This window comes from Cavia porcellus, unplaced genomic scaffold (genome assembly GCF_034190915.1).
Source record: "Cavia porcellus strain 051 isolate PalLab524CR breed Dunkin Hartley unplaced genomic scaffold, mCavPor4.1 scaffold_8, whole genome shotgun sequence".
Taxonomy (NCBI): Eukaryota; Metazoa; Chordata; class Mammalia; order Rodentia; family Caviidae; genus Cavia; species Cavia porcellus.
The window spans coordinates 60,657,036-60,682,120 of NW_026947491.1; the positions used below are offsets into that span (position 1 = coordinate 60,657,036).

General features: G+C 36.2%; 1 long non-coding RNA gene across 1 annotated transcript in view; it reads left to right on the forward strand.

Annotated features, from left to right (window-relative positions):
* The window catches only part of LOC134477354 (uncharacterized), a 123,783-nt gene that overhangs the window by 93,353 nt on the left and 5,345 nt on the right, over nucleotides 1-25,085 (forward strand). Inside the window, exon 4 of the long non-coding RNA XR_010049356.1 lies at nucleotides 7,557-7,641. This is a non-coding gene — a long non-coding RNA (uncharacterized LOC134477354). The remainder of the gene's footprint in view (nucleotides 1-7,556; nucleotides 7,642-25,085) is intronic.

The following is a 25,085-nucleotide window of genomic DNA, read 5'->3' on the forward strand; positions in this document are numbered from 1 at the left end:
ACATGGAGATAGGGCCAAGTTCAAGGAGAGTCATCCAGTGGTCTCCACAGGTCATGAACACAAATCTCATCAGCACAGTTTCAAGACCTTCCTTCCATCATCACCTTTAGATCTAACTTATACTCCAAGAAACCTTAGAGAAAAATCACACTGTTCTCAGGACAATTCTTATATTTTTTCAAACTCCTGCCAAGGATGACAAGGCTGCTTCTGCAGAGGATGCTGCTGGGCCAGATAGAGGCATCCTCAACGAATGACCTTCTCATACCTGCAGGAAACTGAGTCCTGGGACAAAATGAGTGAGAGAAAAAGAGCAACACCATGAACAGTTATGTGCCAGCTTTTTTTTTATCATGTCATCAAAGCAACAATGCTTGAGCTCAGTTTCTCACAAAATCATAACATAAATACAGTGTTACTTGTGAGTGTTCTTCAATGATTCCTCTCTTACTCCTCTTCACTTGCACAAATATTATTACACTTGAATTATTTATCAATTTGATTTGGTACATATCCAAGAACACTCAGTCAACAGCAGCTTTTTCAAAATAGAATTTATTTTTAGTTCATGCATAAAGGAAGCCTAAAAGCCAAGACTTCTATGGTGGCTTTGTCAACATCACACTCCTACTTCTCTGCTTCATCGTCTTTAACAGGTGCCTTCTGTCCCCAAGATGACCTCAGGGTAAACTTTCAGTTTGCAGTTCTGGCTAACACAGTCTTCCTCTGGTTTGAGAAGAGAAAAAGAAAGAAAGGTATAACCCTCAGCAGAGTTACTTTCATTTAAAGAAATACCCCATGTGCCACTTCCAATGAGGGGGCAGGCTGGGAAATATTGGTTTGTTTTAATCTTAATACAGATCTATCCTGTCAATATAGGGGTATATTGCTAAGGAAACAGAGGAGACTTATGATTGAGTAGATAAATAGTCTCTGACCAAAGAAAATGAGGCTAGTAGGGATTAAATGACTCAGCCAGGGTAACACAGCTAGTTGGTTTCTCAGATATGTCCTAAGAAATCAGTACAACTCTCTTCTGTAGTTGCACAACACTGAGGGACTTCTTGACATCATACTCTATCTACACGGAGCTCTTCACCTCTTAAAGTTGTACAGAGAAGATATTGGGAAGTTATAAATGGTGATCCATCTCCGCATTCTGCAACTGGTAGCATTTTGTGTTCAAGTCTTCTCACCCCTAAAACCTGAAATCTTGTCTTATCTATGCTAATCAGTCAAAGCTTAATATTTATTGCTGCATATCCTCCTAGAAGGGTTAGGTTGTTGTCCAGTTGTCCATTTTCTGGGGACTCCTTTTCTGCCCAGGGGTTAGTAATCCTCCTTTGGTTTCATCATACCTAGTTAGGGCCAGTTCTGATTAGAAGCAGCAGTGGGAAGAGATGATCATCACTTCCATCTGGTAGCTGAATGAGCGAATCAGGTTGTTTGCATTACAGTCCTGATTTCTTCAATTTGTATGAAAGAAAGGAATTATATTAATTATATTATATTATAGGTCAGTTTTTAAAGCCCCTACTTGTTTACTAAAAGACAACTATTTTAGAGGCTGTAGGTCTTTTGTTAATATTAACAAAATAACACTTTGATTTCTTTCTACCTACGATTCTTATGTGTATGTTTGCTTATTTAGAACCTTGAAGGATAGTAGGAAACAATCACATTACCACTTTATTATAAATAATGGGAACTAAGTTTGTAGACATATTTTTAAAAACTAATTATTATGCTTTGTGGATATCATAATAGAATACTTTAAATGTAACTAAATATATTCCCCCAAACAGTTGCTCTTTTCCTCTTCCCCTAAAACTTGAATTAGCAGTGAGGGGGTCACTAGCATAAAGATTCGGGTTATAGAGGGTCTATTATTTGAGGCTGCATTATGTTAGTTAATGGCGGAAATACTTTGAGATGTTACTTTCCTATGAAATAGGATGCATCTTTTCATACGTGTAGAAATACACTTTTAGAAGATGTGATTGCTCCAGCCTAAAGTCAGAAAATCAATAAATCAACAGTCTTTCTCTGTCATCTTGGGGTCTTTCAGTAAACAGAAAGTAACTGAGTTAGAAAGGAATCTCCAAGACAGGCCAGGGGAGTACCACCAGCCCCACACTACAGAGAAGTTCAAAGCTACACTACTCAGAAAACAACTCTCAACCACAGGGCGGATGTGCTGCTTTTCACACCCCAAGTCATTTATCTGAAAAGCAAAGGCAGTAAATTCTGAAGCCTTAAGTGTGTTAGGATTGCTTGAAGAAAACAGGTGGTAGAGAACACTAAGCCTCCCCTGCAGGGTCTCCCTGGCTCCCTTGTTTCTCCTCTGCAGATCCCTTAAGCCTTTTTCCTTACATTGCAAAGGGAAACTATCAAATTAAAATCATTATTTTAAACTCAAGGGATATTTATGTAAGAATATGTCTACTGTTTTTGAAGATATCCCTGAGAAGGAAATGCAAGAGGTTCTATGAACAAGCGACAAAAGTAATATTCCTTGGCTAATGCTGCTGCCAAGTCTTGAATCCCATATATATTAAATTAATAAGTAATATTCCAACAAGGGTTCATTCTCAAGAAAAGACAAAATAGAATAACCAATACCAATAAAAACATATCAATTAAGTGAGAAAGCAAAACTGTTCAAATACCTGTTGGTGTATTGTTGTCATTAATTTTTGCTATGTCTCGTTTGTTGCCTATGAATTAATGTTAAAAAACCATTAAGTCATCTCACATATGCATCTTGTTTAACAAAAGCAAACTTGTCCAATTCTTTACTCAGTTTGAGTAAGACTTAAAATCTATTCAAAATATTTCTGTTGAAAATGTATAGAATGAGAAGCCACTAGGGAGGAAAATGTTGACTAGATAAGTGGTTAGTAGAACAGCTTTTGCATCATTTAGCTCTTGCTATAACCACAGAAATGGGAATGGAAATTCTATACATTCAGCTAAAAGATTTGCATTCAGTGGCTATATGCAAATACTTGACCAGAAGCCCAGCACAGGTCTCTTGCATTTCCCACAGCCTTCTCTGAACTTTTATGTCACTTATGGTCAATACCACATATATCTCACTACTTGGTCACGCAATGTCATTTGTTTGGAATGCAAACAGATCAGAAGCTCTGTATGCAGTGGCATCCATTGTTATATTTATCACGTATCCATCATGATGCCTCATTCAAGTAATGGGTACTGATAACCTATTATGTAACCGAAATTATCCTACCATCATCCTCAGAATATGTGAACAAGTCTCTACTTTTGGAGGGTTTAAAGTTTAATGAAACAAACAAACAAACAAGAAAATTAGCAGAGGTAACAAATATGATAGAATAAAAATAAAATACGATAGAATTTCTAGATGATAGAAAGGAACTGAGTGATTACATTAAATGAGGAATCAGAGAATATCTATAGCCAATATCTAGAAAAAGACCTAGATGACCAAAGGCCTCAATGATGGTCTGGGTTGGCATGAATGGAGGAACCAGCACAAGCTTTATGGTGAGAAATTAGGAATATATGAATTGAGGTTAGAAAACAGTAAGAGAGAGTCCTCAGGATTTTAGAGATCCATAGTTAAGCATGTGGATCTTTATTCTAAATGCATCTCTGGTTTATAGCCAGTAAAATCATGTGTTCTGACTTAGATTTTAGAAGATTTTACTAGCTATTCTGTGCAATGGGAAGGAGAAAGAGAGAGAAGAGGAAGAAGGGAAAGAAAACAAGAAAGATAAAACAAAAAAGGTAAGTAATTGTATTATTAAAATAATCCATGAGAAAGATTTTTTTATTTGAATAAGGGCAGTATTAACAGAAATAGAGGAAAATGGATTAAGAAAATATTTAAGTGTTTATAATCAAGAGGTTTTGCTGATTAATCTACTGTGGGGGAATGATGAAAAGAAGGGAGTCAAGAATTGCTCAGATGTTTGCCAGAGGCAACAGAATAAATACTGACTTTTCCTGATCTGGGGCAGAAGCAGATGTGCAAAAGGCTGGAAGGGGAACCAAGGGTTCTTTTTCATGCAGCCTTGAAATTAACAAGGCCCCAAGTGACTAAAGAAACTCCCTGTCCTGCCACTGGTCAACATCACCTAAATATGAAAGCTGAGCTCTACCTCCTGGGACTCTATTTGCTCCACTTGCTGCCAGGAATTTCTTGACTCCTTCCCCGCACCAGTGGCCTCCTCACCTTAAACCTTTGAACAGTCTTATGTTATGAGGAATTTTCAGTCTCCTGCAAACCTCTCCATGCCCAGATGATGGTATGTTTAAAAAGAGAGAGTGAACAGTTTCTCTTTGGTTTGTGATGCTAATTGAAGACAACTAGGTAAAACCTTCAACTATGAAACTTAATGTAAAGTCTCCAAGTGAACTCATTGGTCCATATTAGTATTTGAAACCATAGGACCACATGAGGTTACATTCAATGTTTACATAGATAATTTAAGATGGGCCCTTCATAAACAAATAATAACATTGGTTATTAGAACATGAACAGGCTAACCAAATAAAGGTGTAGAGCAATATATTTTCACAACTATATAAATATACACACACACATACACATATATATATACACATATACACATATGTCAGAAAGTAGAGAAGAATGTCAACAGTGTTCTCCTCCCTCTTTTAGCAAAAATGATACAGAGAAGTGTTGATATCTTTAACAAGTCATTTAGAACAACCTCTGATCAACATTACAGAGTACTGGAAAAATTAACAAGGTAGATATTGGATTTTCATTTCAGTTAAATATATGTATGTTTCACGTATTTCAAAAATTAGACCTTGGATGATCATATTGTTATTAAATATAAAATCAGTGTTACATTCACCTCAGTGTGCTCTGTTAAGACCCTTGAACTATAAAACACAAAAAATAAAGCTCACTGGCATTTTATTTGTGATAATACACAAACACAAACTAGAAGATGATGGAGTAGGAAAGTGGAGTCCTTCCCTATAGAGAAAAGTAAAAGTTTGTTTTTAAGAAAGCTTATTTTTCTGAGAAACATAGATTGTGATTATAAGAATATAAAATATAAAACTAAAGGCCACCTTGACAGCATCCTCTATTTTCAGCCTGTTCCTATAAACAATCATTTTTCCAGCTTAGTATGAATCGCTTGTGTTCTTTGCTCTTTTACATATGTGCTCTTATGTGTGGGCTTGTACACACGTGTGTGCATGTGTGGGGATGGTCTGAGGGAGGATACAATAGGTACAGCCGCTGTTCTCACTGATCCCTTTATCTACCGCTGTTAGGGTTCACTGACAGTAACTAAGGGCTTTCCCTTTCTCCGGAGAACAACCCTTGACCTGTGGTGGCTCCAACAGGGCATGCAAGGAGAGGATAGTGTTCACTTGGGCAATTGTAGGGACACAAATGACCTCCCAGCGGGACCCACTCTAATGCAGTTAGTGCTCCAGAGTAGCTTCACAAGATCAGACTGAACAGGTTCCCCTGTGAGTGTATATTTTTGTCAAGTGTTCTTAGCCTATCTTTTTTTTTTTTATATTTAAGAGGAAAAAGAGAAAAACACAAAACAAAACAAAGCAGTGTAAGGTTACACATAATACAGAACTACAAAAAAAAAAAAATAACAGTAAGAAATCACCTGTTAATAGATTACATATTATCATCTTGGAAATAGTTGCTCAAATCACAGTATCAAAGAATACAAAGTAGACATTCAAACAGAGAGACTGCAAACAGCTGTGTTCAATGATCCAAAAACATTAATATAGTCAGCTATTTAACACCCCTAAACACACTTGCTGTTATATCCGTTAGAGCTCTTTTTTTTTTTTTCCTCCCTCTCTTTTTTACAACAAAATTTACACATTTTGGATTTTATTACTCCTTAGTTCTTATTACTTTTGGGGGGGGGAGAATAAAGTCAAATATGGCAAAACAAAGCTGTCAGTCAAAACCAAGGATAGACATAGCACATGATGTAGAACAGAGTACAAGGTTATTAACAATGGTTATCAACGTTGTCTCTTGTTTCCTTAAAAAGAATTGTCTATCTCATTAGATATTATAAAGTTGGACAAGACAGTAGAGAACAAGACCAATAAAACTTAAGCATTGTGAACATTACAGGACTTCCAAAGGAGACAATAGTCAAACCAGAATGGGCATCTTTGTGAATCTTACTGCCTTCAAAGTAGTTGCCATACCCTCAGACTTGATACTATCGCACAGAATGGAACAGAGTCTAATCAGTCAAAACAAGATCGTGGGAGTATTACAGGACTTCAAAACAAGTTAATAGGAAATCTCTACTGCCCCCTTTTCCTGAGAGCACTTTCCCAAGATTGAAAAGGAATTACCATCTCAGGCTCTACTCTTTTGGATTGCAATTTAGACTATATCCTTATGTATCCATATTACACACAAGAAAGGAAGATTTACACAGATGTTAACATGACATTATATTATTACAAAATCTTCTAAAGTAATTTTCCTAGCAATTTTTGCCTATGTATGCATAAACTTCTTATATTGTTTTTAACTTCTGTAAATATTACATTGTAAAGAAATAGGGATAATTTATCAAACATAAAATGTGGCCTATGGCAGTAAGTAAATGTTATCTTTGTTGGTATATGTCCTGGATTACCAGAAGTAATCTTAAATTGGTTCATATTTTTTGCCCATTTTTCAATTAGACCATTTGTCTTTTTTTTTTTTTTTTTTTTTTTTTGTCTTTTTCGTTTTTATCGGTACCAGGGATTGAACTCACGACTGCTTGCTTGCAAGGCAGGCGCTTATGCCGCTGAGCTAAATCCCCAGCCCCTCATTTGTCTTTTTCTTATCATCGATCATTTATTTATCAATCCTGAATAGTTCATTTATTCTTAGTATGCTACATATATTTTTCCTATGTATAATTGTCTTTTATAGGTTTTTGTGTGTTCTTTTGTATTATTCAGAAGTTTAGTAATTTGTTGAATATAGAAAGAATTTTGCATTTTATTTTTGATGCATTTATAAATTTAAGACTGTACCTACCATAAAATCATAAACATACTCTCTTGTATTTTTTCTAACATTTGATAGTTTCATTTGTGTTCTTATTCTTTTAATCTACTTTGATTTTTCAGTTATGAGCATTAGATAGATATAATTTTGTTCCTTGTAAAATTTATAACTACACTTTAAAAAATGCTTCACATATACGTGGGCTCATTCCTAAACTTTCAATCCAGTTTCATCAATCTTTTGGGAGTTTCCCACTCTAGCATCACGTTATGTTTATTACCACAGGTTTGTTAATATTTAGATTACTGGAGGTAGTCTTCATTTTTGTTCATTTTGTTTCTTAATTTATATTACTATTCTCTTGTATATATTCTTCCCTACTAATTTTAAATTAGTTTATAAAATTCCTTATAATTTCCTTTTACAAGTTTTATTGAGATTGAATTGAATTCATAATACAATCTGAGGGTTTTTTCCCTCAATTTTTCAAATGTGTTTGATTTTTATCCTGTGATGTTTTCTTTCACAGCACTTGAAACACAGACTTTGCTTTTCAAGCTTCTATAGTTGCTCTTGAGAAGCCAGCTGCAAACCTCAATGTTGATCATTTTCAGGTAATATGTTTTTTCTCCCTGTTGGCCTTTACCATATTTACTATCGAAGTATTTTAATGCTCAGGGTTCAGCATTATTTCTGTTGCCATTTTGTTACTCCTCCCAGGCATCTCAGTCAGTCTCATAATTAGAAATATCACTTACAGATCATAAATCCAAAAACTGTATCTCCCAGGCAGACTTCTCTCTTTAACTCCAGAGTAGCATACTCAACCACCCACTGAACAGCTCTTCTTAAAATATCTTGGCTATAATCTATCTATATCTGACCTCATGATGTTCGTGTCGCTCCTGAAACATGTTCCTCTAACAGTTTTTCTCAACCTAATAAATGGCATCGCTATTTTTACAGTATCTTCGGTTAAAAAATAATTCTTTTTTTTCACCTCACACTCGGTTCTTTAGACTACACTGCTTGCTCTACAATCAAAATCTATAGAAAACTAGTTGCCTCTTATCCACCCTCCTCCAAGTCACTGTTATCTTTTGGTGTGTTACAACAGCTACCTTGTTTCCTCCCTTTTATGCTTGACTTGATTTCAATTCGTTTAATCTCAATATGGTAACCAGAATGGTACTGTGATCCATGAATTAGCATCATATATCTGCCTGAAAACCTCCAAAAGTTTTTCATTTGGCTCTCAGTAAAATCCAAAATAATTTTAATGGTCTGCAAGGTTCTTCCATGATCTGGACCCTCAATAGTGCTGATTTCATGACTTACTCTTCTTAATGAGTTGATCTAGTTACACTTACATCCTGAAATTCATCCAGCATAGAAAGCATGCCTGTGCTGCAAGTCTTTCACAAAAGCATGTCTCTAGTCACATGACTCACCATTACCTTTTCCAGGGCTTTGCTTAATGTCCAAATTCTCAGGGAGACATTCCCCGAAAGCCATATTTAAAACCACAGCTGTTTCCCTTCCAGAAATTTCTACCTCCTCTCACTGTTACATACTTTGCATGTGGTTTATTACCAGCATTTATACTATATATTATAATTAAATACTCAGTGCCTATTTACTCACTCCTCTCTCCCCCTCCAACCCTACCTTTTTCTATCACACTCCATATAGTGTGAGCTAAGAATCCACTTTCTTATTTAAGTATACATGCCAGCACCATTTATTAAACAATTCCTTCTCTCTCCAATGAACTGAAATCTAATCTTATTCTCTGTCATGTTTCCTTAGACATTATGGTTCATTGCCATGGACTGTCTTGTCTGCCATTTTTCTTTTTGCTGTTATTGTTTTGATTGGCCATGTACAGATATTACATTATCTTAATCATTATATATTAGTAAGTCATAAGATCTTATGAGACAAAATGTCCTACCAAGTTGTTCCTCACTAGCACTTTAAGGTTTGTTTGTCTTATCTTTCTGTATTAATTCTAGAAATTTTACAGTGATTTAAGCAAGCAGAAAACCAGTTGAGATATTGATTTAAATTACATTGATTTTATAGATTAACTGAGAAAAGATTAACACCTTTAAAAACACTGAATCATCTTGTCAAATTTGCCATAGCACAGAATTCTAACAATGTAGTTCTTTTTAAAGTCTTTCAATATAAAATATTACATGTGTCACACATCATCCTCTATGACTCCTTTAATAATAGATTTTCAGGTGACCTTTTCTTTCTGGATTTCATGTGTTTGAGTCTCCTGCCCATGAATATGTAATCAATCTTTGTAAAGTAAAATTTACCACAATATTTTCAGGCTCAAAACTCATGCTAATTTCCTGTTGCCTATGAAATCAAATGAAAACATCTCAGACTGGAATTTAAATAGTTCTTCCCATCCAACCAACTTTATATCTTCCTGGCTTTTATCCCATTTGTTTTTATCGAGAAATACTACAGCATAAAGATAAAGGTAATGAGTCTCCATAAAATTAGTGTACAATTATGGCTCTGTTGCTTTCGAGCAATGGCTTAGATTAAGTCATTTAATTATCTTCATTTCTATTCTAAATATCAAAAAAATATAAATACAGAATAGGACTGTCATGACTGCTTTTTTTATTTTATTTCCTTTCTTTTTTCTCTCTTTAAATAATAAAAAAACGAATAAATGAGAGTGCTGTAAGTTGTGTAGCACTTGTGATTTATTAACATTAAAGACTACTGGAATGTTAATATTATCATTGACACATTGAAAAGGAGCAGATAATTTCATATTTTCTCCAAGTAAATAACTATAACTAGCCCTGCATTGAATTTTTGTCTCACTAAAGTGTCTTTCGCTATATTTGTTTAATACTGAGCTGGGTCTGGGAGATGAAATATGCTTGCTTCCTCATTTAAACAGCTTTCTCATCACTGAGACAATATCTGACAGCCATGGTTTAAAGGAGGAGAGATTTGACTTGACTCACAGTTTAGGGAATTAAGTCTTTGGCCAGCTGGTCCCAAGGCAGAAACATCATGGGGGAAGGATATAGAGGAACAAAACTGATTAGTTCATGGTAGCTGGGAGGGACAGTAGGGAGGCAAAGCCAGCAAAAAAGGAACAAGCGACCAGATAAAGATCTCAAGGCCACTTCTTTATAAGTCACCCAGACACAATCAGATATGTGCTTCACCAGTCCCCTGGTGGATCCCAAAGCCAGTCAAATTAACACTTCACCCTAACCACTTAACCCTCAATGCTTTATCAGTAGTTAAGTAACAAAACTAGAAAGAAGTAGACTATAATATGGAAGCTAAGCTAGCTTATAACTAACCCACGGCATACAGTAGCCAGCAACCCAAAATCATAAATAAAATGAGTCATGTGTCACAAATAATAGATGTCTCTGTGCTGACCTCAGCATGAAAGAGAAGCCAACTGTATACTATTGATCATAAGAGGGCATGAGCTACCTTGTATTTATAACACTCGGAGTCTGGGTGAGTGGACAGGTTGCTAGTCCAGACACTTCAGGGTTTGGTGAGTACTATCTCCTGTGCTGAGGGTTCGTAATGGCCAGACATATTGCCAAGCTGCCTTCCATATTGGATTGGACTTGGAGTATGGCTCAAAAATAGGAAGAAAATACCTAATTCTCTTTTTTAAAACAGTGCACTCATTCATATTTAGCAATCCCAGCAAGAGTACATAAGAGATTTCAGGTTCACTTTATACCAAAGCTGGCCACTCCCTTTCTTAGCACTTGGCTAAAAAAAAATTTAAATAAAGCTGCAATGCTTTTACCTTTGTAGTCTCACCTAGTATATAGTACTTCCTACTTTGATGAGACAATGCATGATGTGACATATCGTAGAAAAGGAATATAGATGACATATGTGAGAGTCGGATAATGGTTGCCCTAGGAAATCTGTTCATATGCAGTAAGAATTCCCACCAGAGATAAATGCTGAAACCACACTGTCTTAATTACTTTTCTCTCATTGCTGAGACAAAATACTCAACACTCAAAATTGAAGGGAGAAAGGTTTCTTTACCTCACAATTTATATATGTTTCAGTACATAATCTCCCGGCTCCAAAGCAGGTGGTTTGTCAGAGGGCCATCACAGAGGAGAAACAGTTCACAGCAAGCCGAAGACACCAAGAGCAGGTAATCAAGGGGAAGACAAACCTCTTTCTGTCCATATATTGTATACAGGCTATTGAGACTAGGGCAGTGCCGAATCAATCAGTGGACTGCTTTAGTAATTAGCCACCCTTCATCTGCAGTGCACCATGAATCAATCACACACTACATTCAGTCACCTCTGAAAAAGCCCCACTTATGACTGCATGAGGCTTTGGAGGGACATCTAGACAAAAGTCATACACACATCTAGGAAAAGAAGACTTATAAGAGCTAAGCAAAACATTAGAGTGCTGGTTCCTACTTGGGATTAATGGTGGATCATCATAGAAGCATCCGTAAGCCACCAGAGAGACAAGGCAGGTCATGATCAAAGAAGCCTACCTACTAAGGCCACCTTACAAGGAGGCCAGTAACCTGTAACTCAAATACCATGACAGATCCAGGGACTGCATCAGAAAGTGGATACTGGTTCTGGTTAGCAAAATAGAAACGTTCTTCTCATCCTTTAAATGATGATGCTACTGGGCTTAATGTTTAAGTTCCTACCATTAGTCAAATATTTACTATTGTAAAGGAAAGAATAAAAGTTTTAAAAGGTAGAGGTAAGTGAAAATCATAAAGAATCATTTGTTCATTTGCCTTTTCTCTGTTTAAAAAGAAAGAGCCTGAAGCACATTTGAAGAGGGATGGAAATAATCCTTGGAGGACCCTGAGGAAGTCAGAAATGGGATGAAAGTCTTGGGGCTGGGGATTTAGCTCAGCGGCATAAGCACCTGCCTTGCAAGCAGGTGGTCATGAGTTCGATCCCCGGTACCAATAAAAAAAAAAAAAAAAAAAAAAAGAAAGAAATAGGATGAAAGTCTCAGATGAGCTGTAAATAGAAGAGAAGAAACTTCATTGTCAAAGGGCTAATTTAGCATCATTCCACACATCAATCTCACTCCTAGAACTAGGATGGACAGTGGGTCTTGAGAATTGCGATAAGAATTATCCAGTCGTAGCATTCTGTCCTGAGCTCAGCTGATGGCAGTATCATCTACTAAGGAGACTGAAACTCAACCTGACATGGATTTTTGTTTCTTAGATTGCAGCTTAAAATCAACTGAAAAATAGTTTTAAAATGTCAATAGAGTCCAAGTCTGTGGCCTAACCTCCCCCCAACTGGGGTTGGGGATTTTCCTTCAACACATTACCCTGACCATTTATCAGTAGCATGATAAAACCTTCACCAGAACAGTAGTCTTTTGAAATGGGATTTAAAAGTCCCACTGGAGTATTGAATTTCTTCACATTTACCTGGCCTCCACAATATTATCCCAGTGACAGCTGAGGTGATAGTAGCTAGGCTGGTGGTATTGTTTTCCCTCTCATAACTTAAGACCTAAGCACTGTGGTGGGACCTGCTGAGAAGCTGGCTTCCTGTTGGTGCGCAGTTTGCTAGAAGCAATTTTTTCTTGGGGCTGCCAGGGCCTGTGGTCTGAACTATGTGACACTAACGTTTAATTACTGTAACATGTCTGTTTAATCACTGACATTTCCAGTAAACTTGTTGTGGGTTCAGTATGCTTTGAGGCTAATCAGAAAAGCTTTAAAAGAGACTAAGCACTTTATTGACAAATAGTTTACCTTAGAGTTGTCTTCTGATTTATGCTGAGCTAAAATACACAGGTTTCTCTTTAAAGCTGCAACAGATATTGCAGGGATAAGTGTGGTAAATGTGTTGAATCTTGGAACCCACGAGGTTACCAGTGTTTCTATCTATGGGAAAGATTTTCAGTGCTGAAGTCCAGGAAAGCACTTTCATAGTCTTTTGGGATTTTCCAGTGGTCTGAAAGCAAATAAGCTCCCTCTTATGTGCTGCTTTAATCAAACCTTAATCAAGCCCTAGTAGATCCATGAAACCTTCTGCCCTTTGTCATCAGCTTGCCTCACAGGCACAGAATGCTGAATATTCTCCACTTGCTGTAATCAACAGAATTTGTTTGGGATGGGAACAAATATTAATTTTTCCACAAATTTATTAAGTCCTAGATATAGGCATACTTCTACTAAGGAAAAGAATTAGGAACATGAAACTTGTAAATACTATTTTCTTCAAGAATCTCCAAGAATTTTTTCTCTTTCACTGAACATTTCGGGGGGGATTATCTCTTTGCCTTCCTCCAGTTCTGCTGGAATCAGACAGGTCATAAAGATTAAATCAGACCCTACAAGAATTCATGGGTCTTGTATTCAAAATGCCAAGTTCAAAGAATAGTAAGGAAATACAACAAAAGCTCATAAATTTCTCTATTCTTCAAAGATGTAGAGCTGATAAGTTAAATAAAAATGTCCAATAGACATATACACTGCTTTGGGTAAATTAATAGAATTTTAGGATTGTTTTGTCTGATCAGTGAAGCACAACATGGTAGGTCACTTGTCACCTCATGGTTCACTATGAAATTCACCATTGCATTTGATGTTCACACACTCTTATTTCCAACACCACTGCACGAACAGGAAAAAATATAGGGGACTTCAGTGACAAGACCAAGAAATAAGAAAGACTGTACCATTGAATCTCATCTAGTTGCACCACAGTTGACAGATGCAACTTCAGAATGTGTAGAACATGTAATTTTCAAAATTTAACTCATCTTTTTGGTGAACCACCTTTTGTACCATAAGTGACCTAAATGTAATCTCTTGAAAGAACATGCTACACTGGCCTATGCTATTCACAACTTTACAGCCGCACTCAGTCCCTCTAACAGTGCTTCACTCTCTATGTTACAATGAAATTGGTCTCAACACAGTGTATGACAACCTTCTTGTAGCCCAAGACAATGAAAATTTTCATAAACTGACGTTACTTGAATTCTTGTGCCAGTTGCTATTCCTCATTCGTGACATTGTCTTCTTCCTTGGGACCATTTTCACTGGGTTTTCTTGGGACAGGCACTTTGGGGTGATTGAAAAAAAATCACTGGATTTGGAATACTATATTATGTGGGTATAAATCTTAGATCTGCAGCTCACTGGCTTGAGCCCTCAGGAAATTAACAAGTCTCAGCAAAAGTAATAAATAATACCACAACTACAAGGCAGGGAGTTTGGAGATCAGCAATAACACGTGGAAATTATCTAGTGTCCAGCCCATTAAAAGGCACTCAGTGAACGGAGTCTCCTTCTCATCCTTTTTGTGTTGAACTCTTGTTTTTTAAATAAACCACACATACACTAGTAAGATTGTCACAGTGAGTGAACGCAGGCAGTATGGAAAATGACAAAGATCACTCAGAAAGGAGCCTCAGTTCAATCACTGAGAGGCTCATACAGTTTTATTATTCTTAGCAGGGTAATAAAATAAGATATGAAAAATAAAATTACTGGGGTACTGATCTGTCTTAAGTCTGCTCCTGTTAATTCATTTACCTCTGCTCTCTGATGGAACTGTCTTTGATGGTATTCTGTAATCATTACTGTCCAAGATGGAAGATACAGGCTACGCTCAGTATTTGGGGATGTAAAATGTGGCTAGTACAACTGAAGAAATCAAATTTTAAACTTTATTTAATTTTAAATAATTTATTTAAGTTTAATTAAACTTTATTTAATTTTAAATAATTTAATTTAAACTTTATTTAAATATTTAATTTTTAAATTTAAATAATAAATAAATTTAAATAATTTATTTAACTTTAAATAATTAAGTTTAAATAGCCATGTGCAACTAGTGCCTACCAAGCATACATTAGACACCACTACTGTATACTTAATTTCTCTGAGTAGCTTTATTCCAAACCATGGCTTTGGCTATTGTTCAAAGGATTCCAGCTTTGCACTCTTGCACTGATTTTCACTTTCCTTTCAGCCATAACTGGGCATCTTACAAGCATTCGTAATTTATCCTATTCATAACTGAAATTTTACCTCTTTATGGGTCCTTTTCCCAATGAATAGAACTACAGTGTTCCTAAGTGTAATGACTGACATATTGTGTCAATTTGAGACAGTTTATAGGTTTGATGAAGTGACTCAGCAGGAGGGAAGGGTCCTCACTTTGTAAATATCCTCAACCTGTGCAAGAGGAGGGAATGGTACATGGCATAAGTGCTACACCCACCCTAGGGCATGGTAGTCTGCTTACAGTACAAGGGAGGAAAAGAGACATATTCTCCTCTCCTTTTGCTGTTGCTGCTGTTTCTGTCTTCTGTTGCCTTGAACTGTTGCCCCTGTACCATGCCACTTTGCCTTGGAAATTACTAATTATGGACTGAAACCTCCACAAACTGTGGGCTAAATAAACCTTTCCTTTCTTAATTTTGGATGTTAGGTATTTCATCTCAGCAATGAGAGAAAAGTAACTAAGACACTAAGTGTCCTGGTCATGAACCTGCACTTACTATTGATAGTCTCTTTTCCCACCAACCTCCATCTATAGTTAACTTCGATCTTTGATATCTATTAAATGCTATTGTCTGTCAATTCATGTTTTCGTGAGCTTCATATATGCACTGATTACCATCGCCCAAAGAAATATTATAGAAGTCAAATTTGTTGATCTGCTTTCAGTCACACCTGTCACCCAGCCCTCAGCTATCTTCTATAGCTACCAGAGTGTTCATTCATAGTTTTGATCTTGACTCATACTTACTCAAAATTTTTCAGTAGTTCTAAAGAGATCTAAGGTGATTTGCAATGGCCCATTCCATATGCAACTCCCTAGGCTTGTGTACAATCATAAACCTTGTATTCAAGGTGTCCTGGTTTCTTTGTAACTCCATGAGAGCATCAAGTTCTCTTGCATTGTAATTGTTTCACATATTCTCTTTCACCTGGCCATCTACCCACACACATTAATATATACAAACACAGAGAACATCTGTGGATACTTTAAGAATTCATTTGAAAATTGCTTCCTGAAGGCGACCTTTCACGAACCCTCATCTTTCATATTTCTTTTGTATCCTGCACATATCCATCTCATGATCCTAAATGCTCACTCCTACAAAGTGACGATTGACTTTTCTGTATCCTCTTGAATATTCCTTGTATAGGCTATATTTCATCTCTGCACAGCATCCATTACTGTACACAGCTACTTCTTAAGAAGTTAATGTTATTGATAAATGTAGGCTGAAATGAAATTGGAAGACTTGATTTCAGAACTGACTATTGAAATTGACCAAACTAAGGTAATTCTATCTCCTCTTCTCCCTAAAACAAAAACAACAGAGAATTTTTAAATAAGTGGATCATCATCAGTGGAACAAAGAAAGAATAGAACCTAGAACTACAATCTATATATAGTAACAGCCAATTGAGATAAAATTTAAACTAAAGTAAAATAAGATACACTTCTAATTCTGTAGATGTCAGTTAGATTCCAGGACACTAATCTTGAAGAATCACTCCAGCAATATTTTTCTTAAAATACAAGTTCAGAAGCCACTGATGGGTTCTGGTTGGGAGTATTTTAAGATATATATGAGACTTTGGACTTTTGGATAGCATGGGACTAAATTAGGACTGCACAGACCCGTCATTATTATAAAAAGCTGTGAGCACAGCTAGTATGAAGAGAAGACTTACCAGTGTTGTGACTTAGATCTAAAATGTTCCCCAAACATCTCCTTTCAGACATGAGGCTTCTGGAATGTGATTAGATTAGCCGAATGTGCTGTAGGAGGTGGGACCTGGTTGGAAGAGGCAGGTCACTGAGGATATGACCTAGCTTCTCCTTCCCTACTTGCTCTCTCCTTCCTGTCCTCCATGAGGTAAGCAGCTTCCCTCCACCATGCCTTTCTGCCATGCTTTTTGTGTCTTGGACTCACCCAGTGATGAACTGGATCTCCTGGAAACTATGAGCCAAACCAAACCTCTCCACATTTAAATTATAGGTGCTGAGCATTTTGTCCCAGTGATGGGAAAGTGACTCGACTAATACAGGCAGAAGTCTTCTATTTAGCAGCTGCTCTTGGTCTAATCAAGAGAAAAAATTACCACTGAAAGTTAGACAGAAGCACTTAATCAATCTTGCAATGCTTGACAACTCAAACTAAAAATAAAAATGACATAGAGCATTTAATAATCTAACTAGGAAGGTAGGTCCTACAGGGCCAGAATGGCATTCTTTTATAGTACCTTATATCTACAAAGTTTGGCCATTTATTATTAAACTCACTATCAGTTCTTTAGGGCAGCCATAAGAAAGCCCAACCAAATAGGTTGCTTAAACTAATAAAAACATACTGGCTCATAGTTAAATCACAATGCCAGCAGTGCTATGCTTCTCTGAAGACTGCAGGGAGGATTCACCCCTTCTGATCCTGGCTTCTGGTGATTTCAAGCAAATGTTTGCTCTCCTTGGCTTGTAGGTGCACTTCTTGAACCTCTGCCTCCAAAGTTGTATGTTGCTCTCTGAGTATGTCCCTAGGTCATTGGATTATGACTACTCTGCTCTAGTAGCACCTCATCTTAACTTGATTACTTCTGCACAGAACCTATTTCAAAATAAGGTCACACTCACAGATAACATGGTTAGAACTTCAGCATATCTCTAAAGGAAATAAATTTAACCCACAACAGGCAATATAGGAAACCTCAGTACCAAAATCAGTAATAATATAGATCAAGAGTCCCCAACTCCAGTCTGTGGTCCATTAGGAACCAGACTACACTCAGGAGGTGAGCAGTGACAACCAGACAAAGATTCCTTTGTAGTTACAGTCACTCCCCATCACTCACATAAATGCCTGTTTTGCCTCCCGTCATATCAGCAGTCACAGTAGATTCTCAGGAGTGTGAACTCTACTGAGAACTGCATATACAAGGGATCTAGTTCCCACACTCCTTGTGAGAATTCAATGCCTGATGATTTGATGTGGAGATGAGGAAGTGATACCAGCATTGGGGAGCAGCTGCAAATGCATATTAACCTTAGCAGAAAGGTTTCAATTACTTATAGACTCATATCAAAACTCTATCAGTGAATACCAAGTGACAATTATGCTGCATCTTGTAGCAAGTGAGTTGATGCACTTCAATCATACAGCTATATTTGGTGTCAAGCTTTAAGCTAGAATCTAACATTTATTTTTAGTTCACCCATGGCCTGCCTGTTATTTTATTTACCACTTCCATTTGTGCCTTTTTCCTACACTAGATACTTGTCACAGTCACAGCTGTGGTAACCTCACATGCTAACTCTAGTAAAATGAGTTAGAATCAAATATAATGCAAAACATTCTTTGAAAAGGGAGGAGCATCCAGTGATGAAACCACAGAAGATGCTAAGATCGCCAGCAAAAAGAAGATACCATTTAAGAGAAAATATCAAAAGTACGACTTTTAAGTGTTCTACTCTCCAAGCTCATTTTGTAGAGTATGAGACACCTGGTTGTCCAATGAAGCCTTGAAATCTTCAAAACGTCCCACATGGAGAACAAACAACCTCCATTAAAAGACAAGCTTTTGGGGTTTCTCAAAAGAAAGAAAATACGAACACGGACAATTACTGAAAAATATCATTTATTCTAATTTGTACTGAAAGCATCATTATTAGCTAACCATATTACTAATGGTTAGAAGCACTTTACTATTAATGAATAGTAGATTATTCCTGCTGCTAAAGACATTTGTAAAATTTTAGGAGAACCTGCAGTTTCAAGGGTACTACATGCTCCTCTTTGGCTAGCATCATAAATAAACAAATTGATGAATGGTAGAGGATTTGGGGGCGCAATCATTAGGGGGGATTAATGAATCACCATGGTATGCAAATCAGGTTAACAAGTCTACTGATATTGAAAAGAAAGCAATGCTTATTTAGTATGATATATTTTCAAGAAGATGTTCATAAGGATGAATTATGTACTTTGTTTCCCGTCAATACCACAGCTGCAGGACTATGTAAGCTGTTGAATGATTATGTATCAGAAAAACTTAATGGATCACTTTTTGTTAATATATACACATATGGAGAGGTTACAATGACCTGACGGCTTTCAGGTTTCACTACTCAGGTCAAAGAGATACCTTCTGACTATGAATCTATACTATATCACTGTGCACTGTGTCATCTAAAGAGAAAGCTGTCTAGCTGAACAATGTAATCTGCAATTAGTAAGGCTTTGCAGATTGTAATTAGAGCTGTAACCAGGCTAAAGTACACATCTTTGACTCATATCTGTTGCAGTTCTGTGAGGAGATGGATACAGCCCACATACATTTTTTTATACAAAGAAATAAGGTGGTTTTCTAAAGATAGATTATTAGCAAGAGTATTTGAGATATGAGAGTCCCTCCAGGGATTTCTTTTAGAAAAACAGTCACCACAAGCAATATATTTCAGTGTCATAGAATAGGTTGCAAAATTTGCTTACTTATGTCACGTGTTCAGAAAGCTGCTCAGCAAACTGAACAAACTTCAGGGGAGAATGGCAAATGTTCAAGTCAGCAGATAAAGACACTGCATTCAAAGCCAACCTGGGATTATGAATGCAATAAGTGAGCACTGGGATTCTTGACCTATTTCAAACATTAGCAGAAATTTGGAAGGAGCTTGAGCCCTGTCCTTATTTCTCCTACCTAGTGCATTATCACATATCTCAAATTTCAAAACAGTTTGCATTATTACCTTCTAACCAGAAAGATCCCAGAAGTAGGAAAGAAAGATTCATCACTCATTTTCAAATAAGCCAGGTGAACTTACTTTGTGTGTGCTAGATGAGGATCAACTGCTTGAGGTTTCAAATGGTGATGGCCTTATAAGTACATTTGAGACAACTTCAAACATCCATGCATTCTAGATTATGGCCTACGTCAACTACCTTGAGATTGCCACAAAAGCACTGAAAAGCCTGCTCCATTTCTACCAGTCTATCATTGTGAATGGCATTTTCTGTCATGACAGAAATCAAAACCAAATAATCAAGTAGACTAGACATTTTGTATGTAAATGTCTCATATCATCTCCAGAGGGGACAATCTTCCTGCAAGAAAACAAAGTCAGGGCTCCCACTGATTTTGCATTGCAGTGGGTTTTATAATAAATCCACTATATATTATTATGTAATAATAATATAAATAAAGTGTACAACAAATACATTTGAATCACTCTGAAACATCACTCTCACCCCTGACAGCCCTCCTGAAAACTGGCCCCTCATGCCAAAAGAGGCTGGGGACTGTTTGTATAGAACATATTCCTTACTCATGCTGTAGTAAAATTAGAAATTAATAACAAAAATATGAATACCTTCTCATGAAATTTTTAGTATAATTCCCTTAATTTATGAGAAATTCAAGGTAAAAATTGAATCTAATAATGCAGAATCCCTAAAAAAGCAAGTAAATTTTAATCTAAATGTAACTCAGATAAAAATGCATAGCCTAAAACACAAAAATTATTAGACAAAGGGAAAAAAAACAGAATCTAGCAAAGAACCTCAAAATATTAATAAGGAAATAGAATAAGATAAATACTATGGATAAAACTCAAAATTAATGAATCAGAAAATAAAAGTAATATATCAAATAAATATATTAAAAGCTGTTCTTTGTAAAATGAACAAATATTAAAATATATAAACCATGTGTTACCTTATCAACAAAAGTAGGAGAAAAGAAAGTTGAGAAATGACCACAGCCATAAAGCAGAATCAGAAAAATAATTCGGATAACTTTGTGCACAGAAATTTAATGACAAAAAACATATGACTTATGACAAACTGCAAAATTTTTAGATTGATTCTGTAATTAATTTCTAGGTCTAGATAGTAACTAGATAAACAGTTCATCTATACATGGTGCAGAGGATGAGCAAAAGTCATATGGATACCACTACATGTTTATACCCTTTTCCTACACAGTTACACAAAGGCATGCCAGGTTTTCCAGAAGTCCTGGCCATTACTCACCAAAGACTACTAATTTCTTCCATTACTGTGATAGCCACAGAAATTTCTGAAAATGTCTCCTGCTATAACAATCTAATTGCAAGAAAAACCAGTGAGCCATTCTTAGAAAGGAAAGATAAGAGGGGTTGGATACAAGCAAGATGAAGAAGGACAGAATTTTAGACACACTAACTGTAGTGGTTAGGAAGTGATTTAAGAACCAGATGGAAGGTAACACAGAGAACAGTGAACAAAGGGGAGGAAGGTATTATGATTAGGAAATCAGGTTGCAAGTAATATCATTAGGTGGAGCAGAGATGGGGAAACACTTGGGAGTGGATGAAAAGTCCAGATAGTTTTTATTCTATTATAGATATCATATATTTCATTCTCATATATACTTGTATTCTATTATATATATAACATATAGATATAGATACATATTTGTATAAATAAAATACAATTCCATCACATATGGCTTCCGAACTAGTGACCACTGTGTTGCTGTGTAAATTAAGATATTGTATTTCATCAACACTTTACCAAGAATTGTCACCTCTTTGAAATATCACTTCACCACAGCCATGCCCTTTATGGTGTTTGTATCACCAGTTCTACCCATTTCAGTATATGTGGATTTAGCCACCTATGGCTCAAAAATACCTGAGTCATTTATAACTGCCTCACTATGATGAATCAACATACATATGTAAATGCCCTTGTTGAGTCCTTATTTCAAAATGTCAAATATAAAGAAAAGGTGTGATCAATATTCATTTGAATATAATCTTATTCTGTTAAACCCAAACTTATTTGTTATAAATTAAATGCAGGCATTTGATTACTACCTCATTGTGTCTAATGTAGTTGGCATTAGAATATTGTGCTGATATTTTGAAATTATATGCCTAGCAGGATTATACTTGTCTGTGAATTTCATTTCAGGAATATGAAAGGAGCCTTACAAAATAATACTTCTGATCATTCTCATCTTTCCTTCCTGGTGGCCTCTTTCCATCCCAAAGGTACTGCTTCCAAAGGGCTCAGGTCTTTGAAGAATCTAAGAGTACTGTGTCAGTCATCAACTGTCCTGATAGCCATAGCCTTTTTCTAAAGACACGAAATTGCCACCCTCCTTCAAAAACTGCCTTCACTAAAGCTTACAGCCATGCTACTTTAGAGACAGTGTGGAATGGCAGAAACTGTCTTATTCTCTGTGCATACAACACAATCCTCTGAACACCATGGAATGGTTTACGGTATGGGAATCAGAGAAGTAGTACAATTAGTCTATGATAAGCATTGTATATAGCAACTAAATGGAAGAAAACAAATCAGCCAACTACCCTCCTTCTCCCAAACCAAACCCAAACAAAAAACAATAGGAATATGGAAATAGTGTGTTAGAGTCCACACTGTCCTACAGAGAAAAGTCCACTTCACATGTTTTGAAAAAAGCTGGTATTTTTAAAAGGCCAATCCACTGCATTCTCTAGAACCTTAATTGTCCAGTTATGCATTGGGCAGGCAAAACTTCTGGTCTCTGCACAAGTCATATATGTTACCAAAATGATATCATCATCTTAAATTTCTCAAAAGAGAGAGTGCTTTTTTGTCCATTTTGCCTAGCCTACAATAGTTCACTAAGAGGGTTTTGCCTACCTTTGGTAAGAAAAGTTGGCAAGTCACTGTGGAAACTTCATTCACCTTTAGAGCTATAAATAAAGGGTGGGAGGACATTTGGGCATGAACTCATGGAACTGAAGTGCTTGTAGTCTTCAATAGGATTGGGCAGGTGAGGGACAGATAGTAATAGAGGACAGGAGCAAGTCTCACAAGTAAACATCATCTGTGATTACTCTTACACAAGCCATTCCAAGACCCCTTCCAGGTCCCAAGGCCCCAAGACCCCTCCCAGGTCCATAGAAGTTCAGTATATACAATGGTATAGTCGTGGCATGTAACCTAAGCTCATGTTACATATATTTGAAGTCATTCTAGATTACTCATAATACCTACTACATAGATCATCTTTACAGTGTAACAGTTTGGGGAGCAAAAAGTCTAAACAGTAAAGATTCTTTTTATTTGAATAAAGGTTTTATATCCTTTCCTAACAAACTGCTTATAACTGACATTCTTTTTATTTGAGGGTGAAGTCCAGTGGTACTTTACCACTAAGCTAAATTAACAAACCCTTTTTATTTTTTTATTTTTGAGACAAGCTAGGCTAACCTCCAACTTGCCATTTTTGGTCTTCTAAGTGTACCACAATGCCTGGCTCAAATTTAGCCATAGGAGGCTAAATCCACAGATGTGGAAGTACAGGACACAGAAGGGCCAAATGTATTTGAAAAGTCTTAGCAGCAAGCTCAGAAAAGAGAACACTGTATACTAGGTTAGAGGGTGTGCACCAATCAGGAGGCTGCAGAAAGTATACTGGCCTATGGAGGGGTTTAGATTTCTTTCCAAATCATGGAATAACTAAAGAACTTAAATAAAGGCATCGTAGGGCCCATGTTTCTTACTTTTCTATGTATAACGTGAAGTATTTTTCTTCTTTTACATCTCATAACTTCAAGAATATGCTTCCTAACTACAGGGCACTTGACAGTTTTGCTAATTGCTAAATCCCTAGTGCAAAAAGAAATCAATAACTGGCAGGAAGTAGACACTCAGTGAATATTTGTGGCATGAATAAAGGAAAGGATGGATGAATGCATCAAAACCCAACACACTTCTAGCACGTTTACTCAAAATGTTGGCCAAATGGATATTTAACATGTTCCATAGTTTAAAGAGATAAGTTTTCATTCAAAATGCAAAACATATTTAGAAGCTCTAACAGATCTAGTGTTACTGAAAAAAATAAAAGGCAATAAATTATAAATTAAATTAATAAAATGCATTTGTTTTACCTCATGAGAGTCAATTAGATTTTTCATATGGTGGCTTTGAATGGTTTTATATCCTTCCCTAACAAACAGCTTATAACTGACATTCCTAGCATCTAGGGCTAGTGCCCAGGAGGATTTTCTTACTTCACATCTGGTCTAATCTACAAAACCTGCATGTTTCCTTTAATATAAAGCCAAGTTGATCAATTAGGAACTGTTATGTCGGTTACATAGCTTCTACTTGGTATTCAGACACACACCCTTTCTCCTTTCTGTGCGTATCAGGCTTGGGTAGCTCTAGGTCACTTTTCCCTGCCTAGGCATTAAACCTAAGTTGGTGATTAAACATAAAAGCTGCCGTGTTAGTTTGAGGCTTTACTTTTTGAATTGAGAAAGGATTGAGAGTATAAGCAACTTTTAGCAGGTTTTTCAAGGTGCCTTACTGCAATAAAGTTATTGATGTACACGAATTTTTTTTTGTAATCAATAGATATGGGAATTAGGCTCTACACTTGGTAGAAACTCAGCATGTCTGAAAACAGTCAACCTTGTGAAGGTATCTGTGAACTTCCAACTATGACACCTGAGATTCTGAACTTCCAACTGTGAGATCACAGATTAGCTGAAGACTGCCCTAATTTGAAATGATGGGATAAAAATCTCCTACAAAAATGTGTTAATTTATTAGAACTGTAGATACAAATATTATACCAAACACCCTTCCAGATACAGATTTAAAATGGAGTTTTGTTAGTCCTAAAATATGAGTTTTTCATAGACTTGATGTCTTTGAATATTAGGCTGAAGTGATATTTACAAGTTACATTCCTTAAATAAACTATGTTGCAGTTGATGAACAGATATAAAAAAGATTGCACCAACAAATATTAAAATGTTAGACAATTTTAAATGAAAGAAATCTTGAAGAGCTGAAGAAATTAACCCAATAAATATTTTTAAAATATTTAAGAAATAGTAATGCATGACATTTATTAAGCACATTTTGCAGTTTACTTATAAAAGTAACTTATAATTACTTTTAATTACTGTTAATTTTACTGTCTACAATTTACAGATAAGAAAACTGAAATGAGAAAAGATAAGCAACTCCT